Source organism: Grammomys surdaster, unplaced genomic scaffold, assembly GCF_004785775.1.
Source record: "Grammomys surdaster isolate TR1022 unplaced genomic scaffold, NIH_TR_1.0 374, whole genome shotgun sequence".
In the NCBI taxonomy this organism is placed as follows: domain Eukaryota; kingdom Metazoa; phylum Chordata; class Mammalia; order Rodentia; family Muridae; genus Grammomys; species Grammomys surdaster.
Window position 1 is genome coordinate 1107074 of NW_021604793.1, and position 20201 is coordinate 1127274.

Sequence of the window (20201 nt, forward strand, 5' to 3'; positions counted from 1 at the left end):
GGTCTCTGTCCATATATTTGCACTCCTTCCCAAGGAGTACTAATTCTGCTTGAGGGGAGGAATGGGCAGTGGGGCAGAGACCAGCAGTGACTTCCAGTTGCTTGGCTTGGGCTCTGTGTGTTGCTTGAGGCAAATCAGCTTGCTTCACTGATTCATTCATTCAACAAGTTCTTATTGAAAGCCTACTGTATGTGAGGCCTTCCCCTCTCCTGACTAGGCTTGCTGGCTCTTGCCAAGCAGAATGCTGATGCCTCCTTCTTTCAGCCAAACGGGTTGAAGCCCTGATTTCCTAGGACCCTTATTATAATAATGCTCTTTCTCTCCCTTAGGACCCCAGAGAGGACTTTCTCTCTGAGCCCTAACCAACTCCTTTCATGAAGCCCTTACCTCTTGGGAAAGCAACCCCATGTTGCTTTCACCTAACCTTGTTTCACATCTTCCGCACAGGAGAAAGCAGCTCATGCTCCTCTCGGAGATCAGCTTACTCCCTTCCCTTCCCATCCAGTATCTCCCCAGGTTGGATGAGGTGGATGACATCATCCTCAAAGCACCCATGTTTCATGGGATGTGCAGAGGAGCTCACTGCAAATGTATTGCGCGACCAGGCTTGTGTAGGAAACAACAGAGTACTCGAAATTAAAGTCTTACCTTGCAGGGCTTCTCAGAGGCTTTAATGAATTAATAAACATTTGAATCTCAAGAAGGGAGCACAGCATGTAATATTGTTCAAATTATCAGGCCCTACAACCCTCATTAGTTCTTCTTATGAAGCCGGGCGTGGTGGTATGTGTCTTTAATCTCAGCACTCAGGAGGTACTGAAACTCTGATCTCTGTGACTTCCAGACCAGCCTGGTCTCCAGAGCAAGTTCCAGGCCACTCAGATGAGATGCTCACAGAGAGCTCCCATCTCAATACAAACAAATAGCAATACATTAGTGTTCCCTAAAATCCAAGACAGGAAATGTTGACATGGGATGAACATCGGGAATTAGAAGACCTGGAACCCTATCCTCTCAGCTTCTCATTTTTGTGACTAAGAAAGTCACTCTACTTCCCCCTCACTGGGAAATGAAATGATGTGGAATAAATGATCCTTCAAGCCTCTTCTAGTTATGTCCAAAGGCATCCACAGATAGACCTGGCATCCTAAGCACCAGAAATAAAATCTAAGATCGATGTCTGGGTACCCCATAAAAAGACACACAAATAATGGAACAAAACATTTTGCTGGCATGTGGCTGAAGAGAGCTGAGTATACACACTTTGCAGGAAGGGAAAGATACAGAAATAAAATGTCAGTGTTCCCAGCGTAGCTGAGGGTAAAAAGTCAGAGCTGGGAAGAAGCCTCCTTGGAAGACAGGTGACAACAGGGTGGTCTTTGCTAACAGGCCTGGCTGGTAGGGGATGTCTCTGTTTTCAGGGCCTCCTACTAGGCAGAAAATGAATGGCAGAGAATGAAAGACATCTTGGGAGAGCAACTCCCAAGTACTCCAGTACACTTTGTCCCTTGGGAAAGGGGGTCAGTACACATTTCACTCTGAGTCAGCCCCAGGGTGTTTAGACGAGATGCTCACATCTGCTGGTCCCCTTGGAAGAGGGGTAGATTCCTTAGTGGGTGGCTCAAACCGTTTGCCTCTTCTCTCATTGGGTGTGGTGGGGTAGAGTCCTGGATTCAGTTCTAGCCTCTGGGCACTATCACTTAGGGAAGATAAGAGTGATGAGCATAGACTCTTATCTTTATAGCTTTTCTGGTTTGATTTATATATTCCAAGTGTGTGTGTGTGTGTGTGTGTCTACATGCACCTGCCTAGTGTATAAGAGTGTGCACTTGCACACACATAGGCCACATGGCCAGGACTTATATGTAATCTGGGTTTGCAATGTGATTATGTACCTATAGAGCACTACATAAAGTTTTATTATGTGTATTGTTTAAAATCATGTGTTTACTATCTATGTGTATAGATAACATTTTGTTTTGTATGTGAAGGCCAGGCTTGTTCTCACCTGTGTAGTTTGTACACAGATGTTTGTATGCACCTGTTTCAAAGGCTGTATCTCTCTGAGCTACTTATGCTCATATTTCCTTGTCTTTGGGGTGGGTGGGTGGGATTGTTTCATTAGATCAACAAGTGTTTACTGAGAGCTTACTAAGAGTTGGACATGTGTCTGTATAAATGTGTACCTGTCTATATGTGGAGTGTATCAGTTTCTGTGTACATGCAACGGGGTTTTAAAAACTATCTATGTAAATCCCAGTTTCTCAATTACTTAAATACTTTAAACTTTATACTGCATATCATTGTCAGCTCCTCCCAAGTACCTCTTGGACAAAGCAGGAGATAACTAGCCATATTTCATTTATGTACACCTGCCTAGTGTGGTTACATTGGAATAGATAAAATTCATGCATGCTATGAACATGTTCATTATATTGGAATACAGTTTGCTCCCAGGCCTCTGTGACATCTTATTCTGGGGATTTCACACTCCTAAAACAGCTAAGAAAAACACCTCAAATACCTCTGCTTTTTCCCTTCCTGCCCTCCCAGACCCAGGAAAAAAAGGTAGGACACAGTCTTACCTGATTTTGAGCCCAGGCATTTGAGAAGATTCTCTTTCTTTTGCCTCTCCCTGGGCTCCTTTTTGTATCCTTCATTTAGGTCTCCCAATCCCTCGAAAGAGAGACACAAGGTTTTCTTTTCCCCAGGGAAACCAGAGGGAGTGCAAGAGAGATCTTGCTTGAAGGGAATCTTCTATTTTATGGGCTTTGAGAATAATGTTCCTTCGTTAAGATAGCATCTTAGCAGAATGAGAGAGGCCTCTGCTCTTCCCCCAAAGAGCTGTTTTTTATTTTTCCTTAAGGGGGTAGGGGTACATTAAATAAACCTGTTTTAAAAAAAGTACCTTTGCATCAAGGAAATGTGTTATTATTGTAATTGTCTAATGCTAATTATACTTATTACTATAATAAGCATTTTGTTGTAACAAATGATGTAATCCTCTTTATTTCTGTCGCCGCCAGAAGTGAGTGGTGTGTCTATAAGGAGAGGGGGGATTGGGGAGTGTTTGGCAGGAGATGTAGTCTAGGCTAAGTGCAGATGGGAAGCCCCTGCAGCTGCCTAGGGGTAGGAGATGCAGGACAGAAGATAACTGGATTATTTGACAACCTAAACTTGTTGGCCCCTGGAACTTTTGTTTTAAGGTCTCTCCTGAAACAGCTAATCATTCAGCCAAACCTTCAATTATTCATTCAGAAAACATTTATTTAGAACCTTCTGTGTTTCTCATGGTAGAACCAACTTTAGTGAGATAAAGTAGAACAGATAGGATCTTGACCTGGGAGGGCCTGAGGCCTGGAAGGATTGATAAGCACTCAAGTACTGTTTTCCATGCCTTAGAGGAAGTATGGTACTTAGGGGGCCTGAGAGAGCTATGACAACATGCATAGCAGAGGTGACTTATTCCATGCATGGAAACATACAGAGTTGATCTTTGGGGGAGACAACACAGGGATGTGCCACACAGGGAAGAGGAAACAGACATTCCATGGAGAGGGATAATATTGTTGGTCTAATATGTTGGCCCATGGAAAAGCTGTTTTACTGTTGTTAACATTAGTGCTAAAAACATTGAAAATAGTTTATACTACTAGCAGACACTGTTTGAAGAACTATGTGTTAATTCATTTAATCCTCACAGCAATGCTACAATGTAAGGCTGTCAGGGACTGATGAATCAGTAAATGTAGAGTGCTTAGATCAGCCAGGCCTGGTGACAATGGAATCCTAGTCCCCATGGAGGCTGAGGCAGGAGGGTCACAAGTTCAAGGACAGCCATTTAGGGAGACTTGGTCTCAAAACTAGAGAATGAAAAGAAGGTTGATGATACAGAGCAAGCAAGTAGAGGACTCTGTGTTCAATCTTCAGTACTGAGAGGGAAAAGCTAAGTATCTGGTTTAAATGTGAATGGTTATATTGTTATTATTATTATCATTATTATTATATTACTTTCTATCAGACCAAAAAAAAATATTGGCCAGTGAGCTGACAAGATGGCTCAGGACGTGAAGGTACTTGTCTCTAAGACTGACAAACTGAGTTTGGCTCCTGGGATCCACATGGTTAAAGAATACTGACACTTTCAAAATTCCTCTAACCTCCACACACAGGCTGTGGCATGCTGTCTCTCACACATACACAGACACACAGACACACACACAGACACACACACACTAAATGTCAGAAAAAAATGTAAGTTTAGGAACTTGCCCAATTTCACAAAGACAGTAAGAAACAGAGCTTAGCAAGTAGACATAGACAGTTGTACATAAGGAATGAACTTCAGCATGCACTGTCAGCACATAGCCTAAAAACATCCCCAGTAGACTGTTCTAATGGTAACACTAAACTCACATAATAGAAAATGAATTTTCCTCTTCAGCATCTGCTTACTAAACCCATCAAATACTAGGTAACAAAGAAGATATTAACAGGGTGCAGAAACATTGTAACTAATATTCTCTGATCAGAGTTCAATGAAACAAGGATTAAAAACAATGTTTAAAGATATAAAAACAAGATGTGGTGGCACATGTCTAAAATCCCATCACTCGGGAGGCAGAAGCAGGTGGATCTCTGTATGTCTGAGGCCTGCCAATTCTACATAGAGAGTCCAGGACAGCAGGGACTACACACAAAAACCCTGTCTCAACAAAACAAAACAAAACAAAACAGTATAAAAAGTTTCATCTGGTACTGATATTCTCTTAAACCTTAACAGTGAGAATACAATCCAAAATTTCATAATTTCTAAAGTATGACAATGAAAATATTACATTTAAAAAGAACCAGAAGTTGGGTAGGGAACAGAACAGTTCTGAAGAGAGACCCAGTTTTCAGCCATTTGTGTAATTGGGCTCCAGGTACATACTGAAGGTGGGTAGTAATTTGTAATGAGATTGTCAAATCATTTGAGGCTAGAATATAAATGGCCTTGTGAACCAAGAGAGGACTTTAAGCAGAGGTCAAATAAGATTGGCACTTCAGAAAGGAAATTCCAGATAGCTAGGATGAATAGCCAGCTGACCTACTAGATCTCCCTGCCCTGAAGGGAAGTGGAGGAGTCTAGCTCCAAAGATGGCTACCACCTGCCCCATAGCAGGCTCAGCCATCTGCAGCTGTGCTCACCCACTGGCTAGTAGACATGAAGGAAGGAGAGTCAGAACAACTCTCATCTTAATAAGCAACATGGAGTCAAACAAAATCTCCAAGGTTCCATAATTGGGTTGTCAACATGATAATATACCAACAGGCCTTCACTTATCTCTGTTCTAGACACCTCATCCGTGCTCCCTGCTGTAGCATCAGTGGGGATATTATCTATCTTGGTCACGTCTATATTTCTAGTGCCAGGCAATAGTACACATTAATAAATTCACCATGTGAATGCCAATCACTAGCCTTAGAGTTCAAACTTAGCTGGTTCTCCCACTGCTGAAGATTTCACTAACAATCAAAAGAGCTATTACCTAGCGATCAAGAATCTTCTGTCTGTCCATTATGTGCACAAGCATGTGAATATCTCTATTCTTTTCCTCTCTTACCATGTGAGCTCAGTCATTTTGCCATAGAGTAGTGCATCCAACACAACAATATCCATGGCTCCCACGCATTGCACACCTACTTCATGCTGGTCCTCATTCTCAGGACTTCACATATGGTGACTAAAGTCTATGAAGAGATTCCACTGCCACCCTCACTTTACAGGTGAGGAAACTGAGCTATAAAGTAGCCAAAGAACTTGTTCAAGGTTACACAACTGTTAAACGTAACCTAAATCTTTTTACCAGTGTTTCTGAAAGCTTCATGAGCATGTCGGTTACCTGGAGTCTTATTAAAATGCACATTGCTACTCTGTGTACTATCCAGCATTCTGCTGTTTGTGTGTGTGTGTGTGTATCCAGCATTCAGCTGTGTGTGTGTGTATCCAGCATTCTGCTGTGTGTGTATCCAGCATTCTGCTGTGTTTGTGTGTTTGTGTGTGTGTGTGTGTGTTGCTGAGACTCAAACGCAGGTACCTGCACTTGCTAGACAAGCATGCTACCACTGATCTTCACACCCAGCCTTCAATTCAGCATTTTCAGTAAGTCTACAGGTGCTACCACCACTGTTCATAATGTTGCAGGCATGGTATAGTGCTTTTCACCTCTTCCCAGAAACCTCTTTCTGACTTCCTTCAGCATGAGCTGTAAGAGTCATTTCCTGAATCTGTTTAACATAGTTTTGGTAACCATCGGGGTCACCTTTTTGGGAGATGAAGGGGACTTCTAATCGGTTAGATGTTTTGACCTGTCTCTGTATGAAGAACTGAGTCCAAATGAGGAGAAAGCAGTTCTAGACTTACTGGTCATGGGTCCTGTTTACTTACAGGTATCACATCAACTGGATGGTGGCCACTGGAGGAGGCTCCTCTACCCCTATCCACCTGAAGATGTCAGAAGCTAAATCAGACCTAGATATTTAGGTGAAAGTGCCCAGCCTCAGGACTTCTGCCATAGTCTATCGATTAACATGGTTCTGGAATTTTCAAGCACAGATGTCTGGAATTCTTTTTGTCAGCACCTTCCAAAAGTTGAGCAAAGTTTCATGACAAGAGTCAACTAATATGTTTATTAGCAAGAATTTTAAGATTCAACCATTCTATCCCAACTCCTGGTCTCAGAATGACTTCGGGAGTAACGGAGAAGACATTCAATGCCTTCGAATCTCGCTGCTTTCCCGGCAAAGTATATCGATACAACATTGTTCCTAACCCAGATAACTGGGAGTTGACGACAGCCATTTAGATAGGAAGTAGAAGCTCTGATGTTCTTTCTCACTGGAGAGCCCTGACTCAATTTCAACCAGGTCTAGGCTTCTTGTAGCTGGACAAAGCAGTTACAACCTCAGAGGAAATTATAGCTCTCCAATAGTTTGGGCTTTCTCTTGGGAAACCTTAGGCAGGTCATCTCTTGGATCAGTGGAGCGGGAGTGGGTGGTGACAACAGTGTTTGGGGGTTGGGATGGGACAAAGTATTAAGGAGAGTTTTTGCATCTCTCCATTTCTTCCTGTCCTCATGGCTGTCTATGCAGCACAGAACAGCAAGCACACCACCACTTAGCTGGCACCAACTACTTGAGTATATAATCTAGGGGCTCTTCCTTTCTTATCCTAGTAAATTTAGAAGAGAGGGGGGAAGGAGTTTTCATTTATTCAACAACTATCTTTTCCTTGCTTGGTAACCCTGGCAGACTTGACCCTCACTATGCAGCTAGCCCTCATTATCCTTGAACTTTTGGTAGCCCCCACAAGTGTGTGACACGATACCCAGTTCAACACACATTTAAAAAATATCCACTATAAATAACACATTAGGCTACTTGCTGCAGAATAAGAAGTGATCACCATCTTTAAGACAAAGAGCTTGTCATGTTAAGAGAGAGGCAAAGATCTAGGTGATAAATTTTGAGACTGGGGAATGCTTAAGATTTCAGTGATGCAACAGCCTCTGGGGAAGCTTGCACAGCAGATGTCCCTGTTGGGGTTTGGAAGGGACCTTGACCTTGGATTTCTCTATTCTCCAGAACTGGAAAAGAATACATTTCTACCTAGCTTGTGTTATTTTGATATAGTAGCTCATGCAAACCAATAAGGATAATTGATGTATGAAAGGAATAAAACCCACTAACTCAGTAGAGTAGTAAGCTTGGGAATATGTTCCATGAAAGAAGTACAGAAAAAGTTGGGAGTTCAAAGAAGGGAGGATAATTTAAATGATGTACACGAAGGAATTTCTTTAAACCCTGTAAGTATTAGGTAAATACAATATTTTAACCTCCTCAAGAAAGGAAAAGAGGATTAAGAGGCATGACTCCTGGTGTAGTACATGGAGATGTGTAGGATGGAACATGAGTATCAGGCAATGATCATTAACACACATTACATTCAAAAGCAGAATAGGAACGGAATATCGAACTATCTGCACAGAACGGACCAGGCCAAGTGTAGAGCAGAATATATAGAATGGAATAGGCCAAGTGTAGCACATGCCTGCAATTCCCATACTTCAGAGAATGAGACAGAAAGATTGTGAGTTCTAGGCTAGTCTGGAATGTATTAGGGCTGTCTCAGAAAAGTAAAAGTAGAAAAGCACCCAGAGAGAAGACCAAAGGTGCAATCTTAGGACTACTTACCTTACAGGAAAAATGAAAAAAACAAAAGATTGAAAAAGACTGAAAAGTCATCTGAGAGAATAGAAAGTGATGTTTTGTTCATTTTTTTTTTGTTCATTTTTTAAACTACACATGGAGTAGGTTGCAGAGTGATGTTCAATGCTAACAAGTTAGTAAAGGGGATAAGAACACTTTGTAGAGTTGGGGATGGGACAGATTGAAGGATGGGAAGAGATGGTAGTACTAGGGTGGCAGTCAGTAGAAGTGGGCACCATGCACTTTGCCTCCCATGCAGGAGAACATGGGCATCATGTGGTGTGAACTAAATTCTCTGGTTAAGAAAACAAGTTGTTTGTTTTGTTTTGTCTAGGTGTTTCTGTTCCACTGCACCAAGTCCAAGCCTTCTATTCATTAGGACCCTCCTTATAGCTGAGAGTGCCCGGGATCATTTGTTTGATCTTTGATTTCCCAGTATTGAACTATCTGCACCAACAAAACAAATTTATTTTTCATCTTTCTGGAAGCCTGTTCCCCCTCCCCCATCTATATCTTTACTCAGGTCATGAGTCGTAACCTCACCGAATGAGTTTGTCAATTTTCCTTCTGTTTCTATTCAAACTATTCTGTTGAATAGTTTGAGGAGTATTGGCGTTAGTTTTTCTTTGAATGTCTGGTAGAATTCTTCATTAAAACCATCTGGTCCTAAGCTTCTTTTGGTTGGGAGATTTTTAATGACTGCTTCTATTTCCTTGGGGCTTAGAGGACTATTTAAATTGCTTTAATCTTGATTTAACTTTGGTAAGTGGTTCTATCAAGGAAATCCACTATTTTGTTCAGAGTTTTCAGTTTTGTTGAGTACAGGTTTTGAAATAAGACCTAATCTTTCTTTGGTTTTCTTCAGTGTCTGTTATATGCCCCTTTTAATTTCTGATTTTGTTGATTTGGATACTGTCTCTCTGTCTTTTAGTTTGGCTAAGGGTTTGTCTCTCTTGTTGATTTTCCCAAAAAAAACCAAGATTTTGGTTGTTTTTTTATATTATTCTTTGTTTCTAATTTATTGATTTCAGTCACGTTTGATTATTTCCTGCCATTTACTCCTCTTGAATGTGTTTGCTTCTTTTTGTTTTAGAGTTTTTAGGTATGCTGTTAAGTTGTTAGTATGAAATCTCTTATTTCTTTATGAAGGCACTTAGTGCTATGAACTTTCCTCTTAGCACTGCTTTCATTTTGTCTCATAGGTTTGGGTATGTCATGCCTTCATTTTCATTGAATTCTAGAAAGTCTTTATTTCTTCTTTGACTCAGTGGTCATTGGGTATAGAGTTATTCAGTTTCCCTGAGTGTGTAGACTTTCTGCTGTTGTTGTTGAAGACCAGCCTTAATCCATGATGATCTGATAAGATGCAATGGTTATTTCAGTTTTGTTGTATCTGGTGAGATTTGTTTTGTGATCAACTATATTGTCAATTTTAGAGAAGGTTCTGTGAGGTGTTGAGAAGGAGGTAAGTTGCTTTGTGTTTGGGAGAAATGTTCTGTAGATATCTGTGAGGTCCATTTGATTCATGACATCTGTTAGTTTTATTATTTCTCTGTTTAGTTTCTGTCTCAATGACCTGTCCACTGGTGAGAGTTGGGTGCTGAAGTCTTCCACTATTAATGTGTAGGGTTCAATGTGTGATTTAAGTTTTAGTAATGTTTATTTTACAAATATGGGTGCCCTTGCATTTTTGGGGGGCACAGATGTTCAGAATTGAGATGTCATCATAGTGGATTTTTCCTTTGAAAATGGAAAATGAAAATGAAGTGTCCTTCCCCATGCCTTTTGATTATTTTGATTGAAAGTATATTTAACAGATATTAGAATGGCTACTCCAGCTTGCTTCTTGGGTCTGTTTGCTTGGAAAACTTTTTCCAACCCTTTACTCTGAGGTAATGTCTATCTTTGTTGCTGAGGTGTGTTTCTGAGAAGGGAAAAGGGTAATGGAGAGAGGGGCTTGTGAAGGTGGGAGGAGAGGAGGGGGATGCAACATTAATAAATAAATGCATTAATGAAGAAAATTTAATTTAAAAAACAAAACAAAAAGATTTAAGAGTTGGGTGCTTTAGAGGTTAGCTTATTTGGCCAACAAAATACAGGCAACAAGTGAAACTCAACTTTTAGATAACAACAAATATTTTCAGTGTGTGTCTCATTCAATATTTCCCCAAGAACATTTTGTATTTTACCTGGCACTTCTGCTTCTCTTGCTCTCTTTCTTTGTCCATTGGTGAGTCTTCTTTCTGAACAAGTCTGAAAAGTCAACGCCCCTCCACACTGTGATTTAAAACAGTGTTTTGCCAACAAGCCTGTGGTTCCAGTAGAGATGTATTTGTGTGTTCTATGACCTGAGATTCTCTTGGAGATTTTGGTTTCTCCAGATACACAAATTACTTCTCAAGGCTCTTATTAGGACTAAATGTAATGTTTGCTGTGTTTGTATCTAAGCTTCCCCATCCAGCTGATGGTTCTGTACACTGCACGCCCTCTGTTTGTATGCTTGCTCTGCCTTTCAGTTGTATTGCTGCATAGGTTTTAGTCAGAGGCAGAGCCATGGGGATTGAGTCTTGCCTTTCTCACCAAGGGGTGACCTTTCCAGATCTTTCTTACAACATTTAAAGCTGGTATCTACCCACAGAGACCTCCTTGAATAGAACACCCTGAATCACTCGGAAGGGGTTCCTTAGGGATTTCTGGGATGAGTCTCCCAGCCCACATTCTCTCTCTGCTGTGCTGGCTTTGCATGTGTTTTCTGAGTAGGTTGATGGCAAGGAAGTGTTTGGCAAGCCTTTGGGTGAGGGGTGGGAAGTGTGTGTGTGGGGGGGACCAGAGTAATCATCATTATCATTCTTCCCTGTGACTCAGACTAATCATAAATACTGAGATTCTTGGGGACAGAATGCAGGTAGCAAGAGGAAGCCTTCAGAGGATTTTTGTTTCAATTGTCAACTCCTGGCCATGGGACATAATTTCATTTGCCCAGTTTGGCTTCTGTGCTTGTCCTAGATAGCCCTAAGTGGCAGGTGTGCAGGAGAATCGGGTGCTCCTGCTTCCTCTAGCCTGGAGCTTACTCCCAACCATCCCTGTTATAACAGTTTATCTATGTCCTTTATCTCAGCTGATGAGGATATGGCTAAGCAGCCTGGTTATGTCAGTCTCCCGGCTCTGATTTTTATCTCAAGCCCTGGAAAAAGAAAACCTCACACCTGACCAAACTCGGTAATAGAAGATGTTTTTTCCCCCTTCCCTCCTTGGTCCCCTGGAGCTTATTTCACTGGAAGGGAACGCAGGTTGATGTATTTTTAAATGGCTTTGATTTTATCACCTTGCTTAATGATTTGGTACGTTATTTATTAGACGGGGAGCTTCCCAGAGGGGCCTGGCCCATTAACGTATAAATAATGTGGCAAATAGTTCAATAGAGCTGTAAAAAAAGTGATTTAGAAATAAATTGACCTCTGTTTGTTACATGTAAACGAAGGCCCAGGGTCATAATGTATTTTGTGCCCTTAAGCTGAGATGGTGGGTTGAAGTAGGGTGAGCGGGAGTGGGGGTGGGGGTGGGGTAGGGGGTACAGGTGTGTGTGTGTGTGTGTTTCTTCATTAGCCCCCTTGTCTAGGCTCTAATTGAAGGTGTGGCAGTTGTGATACGGTGCTGCATGATGTGAATATTAGCTGAGTGAATTGTACCAAGCTGTGGACTAGGTCAGCCATGTAGTTGGTAATTCCTGCAGGACACAAATCTCTGTGTGCAATTTTGTCATTGTTGAGAAAGTTAACAGCCCCGGAGACTTGATGGCTTCTTGTATCTGAAGAGAAGCTGGACTTACCCTGAGTATGTTTAGATCATTCAGTGAGCTCCTTTGATAGAGTTCAGTGTGCAGCCCATAGTAGGTGATCTACAAATATTTATTATAAATATTAAACATGGGGTGGAGATGTGGCTTGGAAAAACAACAACAACAACAACAACGACAACAACAACAAAAACCTGCCTACAGTGCATAAATCCAGGAGTTCCGTCCCCAGTCATGCGCAAAACCAGGTGCTGTGGCAAACATCTTTAATATCAGCAGTTGGGAGGTGGAGACAGGAGGATCAGGAGTTCAAGACTACCCTTGACTACATAGTGACAGATGAGTTCAAGGCCAACCTGAGATATGTGAGACACCTTATCTTTAAAAACAAACAAACAAAAATGGCTGACCAAATAAATCAATAATCATTAAGTACACGGTCACATGTATGGCTCGTAGAGGGAAGGTATGGTACAGATAACTTAGGTAAATAGTGACTATTCTAGCTAACAATTTATTGAGAATTTAGTAGGTACTAAGATATTTTATATACTTTATATTTGTAACCTAATTAAATTCTTCACATGTTTAGACTGTGGTGTGACACATACTCAGGCGAGCACACAAAGAATATGTGTGCACCGTAACAAATAATGCGACAAAGGGAAACATAAATGCCAGGATGATAAAAGTAAATAAATGAAAATACCTTTAAAGCAGCCTGAATCTCTCTTCTGATTGCAATCTTTTCCTTTTCCCTGAAGTAAGTATCCTGTCCTTCGTGATCACTTGCCTGGATTCTTCTCATGGATGGTTAGTACCGTGCACAGTGCCGTCTTGCCTGTCTTGTGAACTTTATATGAATTCACTCAAACTGTTCTCTTGTGTCTTCCATGTCTTACTCAAGGTCTTGTTATGAGATCTCTTCATGGTTAGTACCGTGCACAATGCCATCTTGCCTGTCTTGTGAATTTTATATGAATCCACTCAAACTGTTCTCTTGTGTCTTCCATGTCTTACTCAAGGTCTTGTTATGAGAGTCATCCACGTGTGCACGCAGCTGGAATCTGCTTGTTTTCATGGCAGGGTGTATTTCACTGCAGCAAACCATGGGACTTTCTGCAGAAGAAGGCATCTGCCTGCTTCCCAGTTTTTAATCTGTTGGAAGACACACTGACTGGATACTTGGGGCATACATCTTATCGCCACGTGCCTGTGCCTGTGCTTTGCAGGATATGAACATAGTGGTGGAGCATCCACATTGTAGAGTATGTAAAAATTCAAGTTTACTCAGGAATGGTTGCCTTCCATGTTGTCTGCCATAGTAGTTTGTACCACTCACTCCGGCCAGGACATGTGAACATCCTGTTGAGCATCCTTACCAACTCTTGGTAGTATCAAAAATTTCTAATTTAATCTCTTTAATGTTCTATGGTGTTAGAATCGTTAATGTTATCATTTTATTACAGATGATTACACTGAGGCTCGGGGTATTTAAATTTAAACTACTTCCTTGATATTCTATAACAGATAAATGGTAGTCAAACTTAAGCCTGAGTCTATAAATCCAAACTTTAATCTTAATATTTATCGTTTCTCTTCATAATAAATGCCTGGTAGATTTTTTTTGAGATAAATTATCTAACCTTTAAAGCACATTTAAGTTTGTTAAACATGAAAAGTTTTCATTGTTATGTTTTCAATACACTCTGCTCCCCTTGGTGCTTCCTGTGTACCTATGTATTGGCTGGTGGCTTTGTAATATAGAGTTGACTGTAAGGCATCCAAAAGAAGCTTCTGGAATGGTCCAGAAAACCCCTTTGTATAGATAGGTAAAGGGTGAGAAAACAAGCCCAGGGAAGAGGCTCCACCCAGGAGCCAGAAAGTCTTTTTTTTTTTCACCCCCACCCCACCTCCGCCACCGTAATTCCTGCTGCAGTTTTAATTCAGTCCCTGTACTTCATTCTTCCAAAGGCAACCCTTAATAAATGATCAAAGGCCCCTTTCTGGTTTCGGGGTATCTTGTTGGTTGGGCAGAGTTTCCAATAGAGTCAGGGCTTTAGGGTGTCTTTCATCCCAAGAGCTCAAAGCCTCCCACGGACATTAACCTATTAATCACCAAGCTGCTCTGTGAAGTTGAGAGCTAGTCAGTGGGTGCCTCCTCCGCTTCCCAGGTAGAGAAACTGAGTCCACGACTTGTCCAGAACTGCCCATGGAGTCAGGGTGGAGCCAGGCAAAGATCCTGGGTGTCCAGGCAATTCAGGGCTCCAGCTAGCTGCACATTCAACAGGAAAAAGGAACTCACTGGGAAATGGGGGAAAGTCGAGGCCGGTGGCAGTTCAGGATACCATGGTCCTGTTTTGTTTGCCTTGCCCAAGGATCTGTGCACTCCTCAAGGTCAGGGCTAGGCTGGCTCACATTCATGACTTCAGTTCCTAGACTGCACTTTACACACTGTAGACCCTTAGTAACTGTCTGCTGAATGAGTGAGTGAGTGAGTGAGTGAGTGAGTGAATAGCTCAGTGAATGAATGACAGGTTGCTTAAATTTGTCTTACTAATTCTGGCCTCCTCCTCAGCCCCACCTTTTCCTAATACCAATCAAGACCTTTGGAATAGATTATAGGAAGGAGAAATAGAGTTTCTCTGAGTAAGATGCGTGAATGCAGCAGAGAGAAGAGATGCCTGATGTGGATTGCCCAGGAAGGGAAGAAGGCACAGGCGGAAGGTGCCCCAGGGACCCACATCTCTTTCCTAATGGAATCTACAAATGAAACTAAATTTTCAGCTAAATCTGGGAATTCTGTGAGTTTCTATTGTTTGGGCGTCATCTATGGACTTCTCTTTCCACTGTACTGACAGAGCTCTGGATTGTGTAACCAGATAATAATATGAGCTGTGTCTTGTGACATCCTTAATGGGTTCCATGTAGAGGAAGCAATGAGTATGTTCCCTTCTCAGGGTGCACAGAGGTCACCGGGGCACAGGGGTGGCTTAAGGTAGAGGAAATTTCCCTAGGTTAGTTTTCAGAAGAAGATGCCTAACTCAGTAGCGGGATGGGTTGGAAGACGATCGTGTGGGATTTGTCATGCACACTACTGTATAGGGCTATGCTCATTCGCCGATGTGCTTAGCTGTTCTATCCGAATCTTCATGAGTGGATGCGCTAAGAGTAGAAAGATCCCGTTTGCCTGATCTGGGTCTGGTGCAACTTTTCTCCATCTCCAGACCTTCCTTTCCCTCACCCCTCACTTGTTTTTTGTCAAAAGCTTCTGGAGTATATTGAGTTTGGGAACGAAAGTTCGCTCCCAATTTTCCCAGCATGCCTTTGTTTCAGTCACCCATCTGATCCCATCTCTATCCCTAGGCAGGCTTCCTGCTGTCTGCGTTTATCTCCCTGTTTTATGATGTCATTTAATTAGCTCACACACGGTGGTTTTATGGGACAAACACGGCCTTGTTTGCCTTATAACTGGATTTCATGACTCTGTAGGGACGGGTCAAAAAAAATCTCAGCCCAGCCATGTTTGGAGCTCAGGAATGCTGGGTGGTTGGGAACCTGGGAGTTTGTTATCAGCTGACAGAGCACTAGCTCTATCTTTGATAAACTGGGATAAACTTATCTTTGATAAGCAGTATCTCCTGTACTGCTTCACACAACATACAAATAACTGCCTAGGAAAATGGGCAGACTGTGCCACCTTAGGGATGAGAGGAAATAATTTCTCTTGCCTCTCTGATCTTTGTCAGTCATGTGACTGTCACGCTACTTCAGCCCATAGGCAGGGTGGCCACTCAGAGAGTAGTTAGGGAGCCTCCTGAAGCTCAACTCTAAGAGAATGAGATACTTACTTTTTAAAAGAGAATCATTAAAATAGAACTTATGGGTTGATGAGGTGGCTCAGTGGGTAGATTCTTGGAACCCATATATGGAAGGAGAGAACCAACCCCAGGAAATTCTCCTCTGATTGTCACAGTGTGGTTTGGCACCCATTCTTGAACATATATGCATGCAACAGTAATCATTAAATCACAATAAAATAGGGCTTGTGAGAAAGGTAAAAAGAATCAGATACCGTTGATCAAGAGATTTGTGGATCATGAGAGACATCTGGGGTATTGAAGCAAATAGCATTTGTCCAGGTGTTAGTAGAGAAATGGAGGCTACCATTTTATGTTTAAGAAGTCTTTTTTACATTAGGAGTATATAGTCTCAGAAAAAAAAAAACCAAAAATATGTGAGTTTTTTTTTTCTGAGAGTGTAGGTTGTTGTTATTGTCTTATTAGTAGGCTAGGTCAGGAAGCTCTGGGGAGATGTAAACATGAGCTGTCCCGAAGCATCCTAGAGAATGAGCACTGTCTATTCTATTATCTTCAGGGAAAGGCTGTGCCTTCTCCTTCCACATGCAATAATGTTTATTTCTGAAACAGCTTTTTTTCTTCTCTTGTCCACAAAGTCACTGGCATCCCCTACACACAGGTACACACAAACTAACTAAATCCATTAAAAATATTTATATTTAAAATTATGTATATTTTGTGACTATGTCTGCATTTATATTTGTGCACAGGAATTCAGGTACCCAATGGAAGGAAGGCAGAGAGGCGTTAGATCCCCCAGGGGAGCTGGAATCACAGGCGAGCCCAATATAGGTGTAGGGAACTGAACTCAAGTCCTCCTCCTGTGAGTGCTCTTAAGCTCTGAACCACATCTCTATCCCCTGTAAATTATTTCTTGATAAATGATTCTTGGCAGGATATTTTCTTTGCTTATTTGTTTGTTGAGATCGGATCTTATGCTTTTCAACCTGGCTTTGAACTTACTGTGTAGCTAAGGATGGTGACCTTGAGTACTAGGATTACAGACCTAAATCAACATATTTTGTTTGAGTGGTACTGGGGGGTCCACTCCGTTGACTTAGTTACATTCCTGGTGTGATTTCCCCCCTCAGCCTTTGACAACATATTTCTTTGACTTGTGGCTTATGAGTAACTCAGATGATGAATCTGAAATCCAGACTGGCAAGGGTGGCTGAAGAAACCAGGGGAAATCACTGCTTCTTTCTTCTCTCTCTCTCTCCTTCTCTGACCCCTTTGCTCTCTCAGGGTAAGACTGTAGGCCTTGACCCTTGGGCTTAGCCCCATGCCATCTGTTCTTCTCTCCCACTGCTCTGGTTTACACCATTCTTTCTTTGAATGGAAATATGGTCAACACCTCTTTGAGGCCATTCTGAAATCCATTAATCCAGTTTCTCCAAAATCACAGAAGAGAGAAAGATTTATGTGAAAGGTGGCCTGAAATGGTTGAGAGACTGTGTCCAACCCAGGAAAGGGGAGAGCAACTAGGGCAGGGTTGGTTCATGCATCAGTCACTTCTGTGTCTATGAGACAGGATAGTTCCACAGTTCATGGTCCATTCGTCACCTTTGCATCTCTGTGACTAAGTACTTGACAGAAGCAACCTAAGGGAGGAAGAATGTGCTTTGGCCCGAAGACTTCAGTTCATCATGGCAGAGAAGGCATGATGGGTGGCAGAACATGCTTCTGGGATCCCTCACATCACAATGGCCAACAAGAAGCAGAGCTGTGCCAGATGCAGACCCAGGCTATACCCTTCTACAGGCTAGACCTTATGACCCAAAGGTTCCACAAGCTACCCAAACAGGACCATCAGCTTAGGCCCAAATGCTCAAACCCATGAATCTGTTGGGGGTGGGGGGCTTTCCACACTCAAACCATATGTGGGTTTGGGAAGGATATTATCAAGCATAGAGACTGATAGAGGGGGTTTGTGCTGGGTCGTCATGTTGTCGCAGGACAGTAATGATGAGACTGAAGATATCTCACTGTTTGATGCAGAAGAGGAGGCGACCAATAGAACAAGAAAATCCAAAATCAGACACCCAGTGGCGTCCTTCTTCCACCTGTTCTTCCGGGTCAGTGCGGTCGTGGTCTATCTCCTCTGCGAGCTGCTCAGCAGCAGCTTCATTGCCTGCATGGTGACAATTATCTTGCTGCTGTCATGCGACTTTTGGGCAGTGAAGAATGTCACAGGTAGACTAACGGTCGGCCTACGTTGGTGGAATCATATCGATGAGGATGGGAAGAGCCATTGGGTGTTTGAGTCCAGAAAGTCAACTCCGCAAGACAACAAAACCATTTCTGAGGCCCAGTCAAGAATCTTTTGGTTAGGACTCAATGCCTGTCCAGTCCTATGGGTGATCTTTGCCCTTAGTGCCCTCTTTTCCTTCAGAGTGAAGTGGCTGGCTGTGGTGATCATGGGTGTGGTGCTGCAGGGTGCCAACCTGTATGGCTACATCCGGTGTAAAGTGGGCAGCAGGGAGAACTTAACCAGCATGGCCACGTCTACCTTGGAAAGCAGTTTCTGAGACAAAACGCTGGAGATGATTAGACTTCATGAGTAAGCTGAAGACTGTGTCATGGACTCTGGGAGCGATGGACAAGATTCTTGGTGTCTAGAGCTCAGTCTGTTGCAGAGTGGGGTGTTGTGTTTGTTACTTAAAAGCTTATTTAAAAGAAGGAAACCACATGGGGCTGAGAAGTATGTGTTTTCTGGAAACAGTGTCAGAGTGTGCACTGGGTGTATGTCTGTATAGACAGTCCTATAACAGCAATAAGTCTCAAATCCGTGTGTCCTTCACATGCGTGAGTGGACCTTTGCATTTTGATCCATAGACTGTAGGAAGAGAGGGTCAGTCTGTCTCAAATATCCGTGTTTGCATAGCATTCCTGCATATATATATATATATTTTTTAGGTAAGTTTTGATTCAGTGGTAAGGGTGAACATGTTGGTTTATGTATGAATTAGAAACAGTTATTAATTTTAATGTGTTCTTTTTGGTAAAATTCCTTATCTTAGACTTGTTTAAGCAAGTAAAAGCTAAATTTGGGCACTAGTGTTAAGTGATTTTTAAATTTTGTATTTACTTGGTGATAAGTCATTCCCTCAAGGTCCATTTGATATGAGTGGATCTTTGTAGCTTTGGATATACAGGGGCTGCATTGCTGTGTGTGTTGTGGCCATAGATCACTCTGGGACCATCTGAAATCTCTGAGTGATCTTTGCATTAAGTTAATGAAATATTACCTTTTAATAAAAATATTATTCTTGTGTAATAATGAGAGTAATTGCTTAAGTACTCGGCATAATAAATGCCTTTAAAACATAAAAAAAAAGAAACTGATAGAGGATTTTAAGCTAAACATTAACCATAACTAAAAAGAAATAATAGAATCCTAATCTCAGATGTACAGACTTATTATTTGCATAAATTAATGTGTTATAAAATTGAGATGGGGTACTTAAAACAGCACTGTCTCCTGTTCTTCTGGACTGATCTGAAATGGTTTAGCTTTATCTGGAGGTAGATTTCAGCTAAAATTTTCAAAGCAGAGGTGAGAACAATCTCTCTGATGCCTGTCTTCAGACTCTACCTGGTCAGGGAATCTTCAGTCCAAATCCCTCCTGCTGCTGCTTGCAGAACCTTACAAGTCTAGTGATGCATATAGCTCCTCTCAAGTGTCCCCTCCTCCCTGGGAGCTTGTGACAGCACATCACACCTGAAAAACCATTAGGCACAGAAAGTTTGGGACTGGCCCCAGCACGCCTTTGCCCTTCTATGTTGTCCTATCTCTGGATGACTTCAGAGAAGGTGGGGGTGGTGTTCGGTGGCTGCTCCAGCCTCCCCCACCTCTTTCTCTGAATTGCCAATATATTTTCTCTGACAGTTTGCACAGATAGTTAAGATACCGTGTAATTACAGTTGCATTTGAAAGCCAAACATGATTTATTTCTGACAAGCTCAGTCATCTTTGGGATGACTTGGGGTGTTTGTGTGCATGAGCGCATGTGTTGGTTATCTTTTTGAATAAGAGAGTGGGTTGTAGGCCCTATGCCTGTGTCCCATTTGTCCCACCTTATTTTATTGAATTTAGGAGATATTAAATATTACAAGGCACTAGAGTGAAGGCACACTCCTCATCCCTAGAATGCTGCATGATGGGAATTTTGTGATATTCACCCAGGACAGTGACAAACACAGAAGTAACAAGGCAAGGACAATGATCTGGGTAGTGAAAGGGGACAGAAGGAAGCCACTGGCAGTCCAGTGAATGGCTTATCAACAGAAATTCC

The 20201-nt window shown here is 42.0% G+C and overlaps 1 pseudogene; it reads left to right on the forward strand.

Annotated features, from left to right (window-relative positions):
* The first annotated feature begins 17838 nt into the window (after positions 1-17838).
* LOC114632612 lies at positions 17839-18434 on the forward strand (annotated as a pseudogene).
* Positions 18435-20201: the final 1767 nt, after the last annotated feature.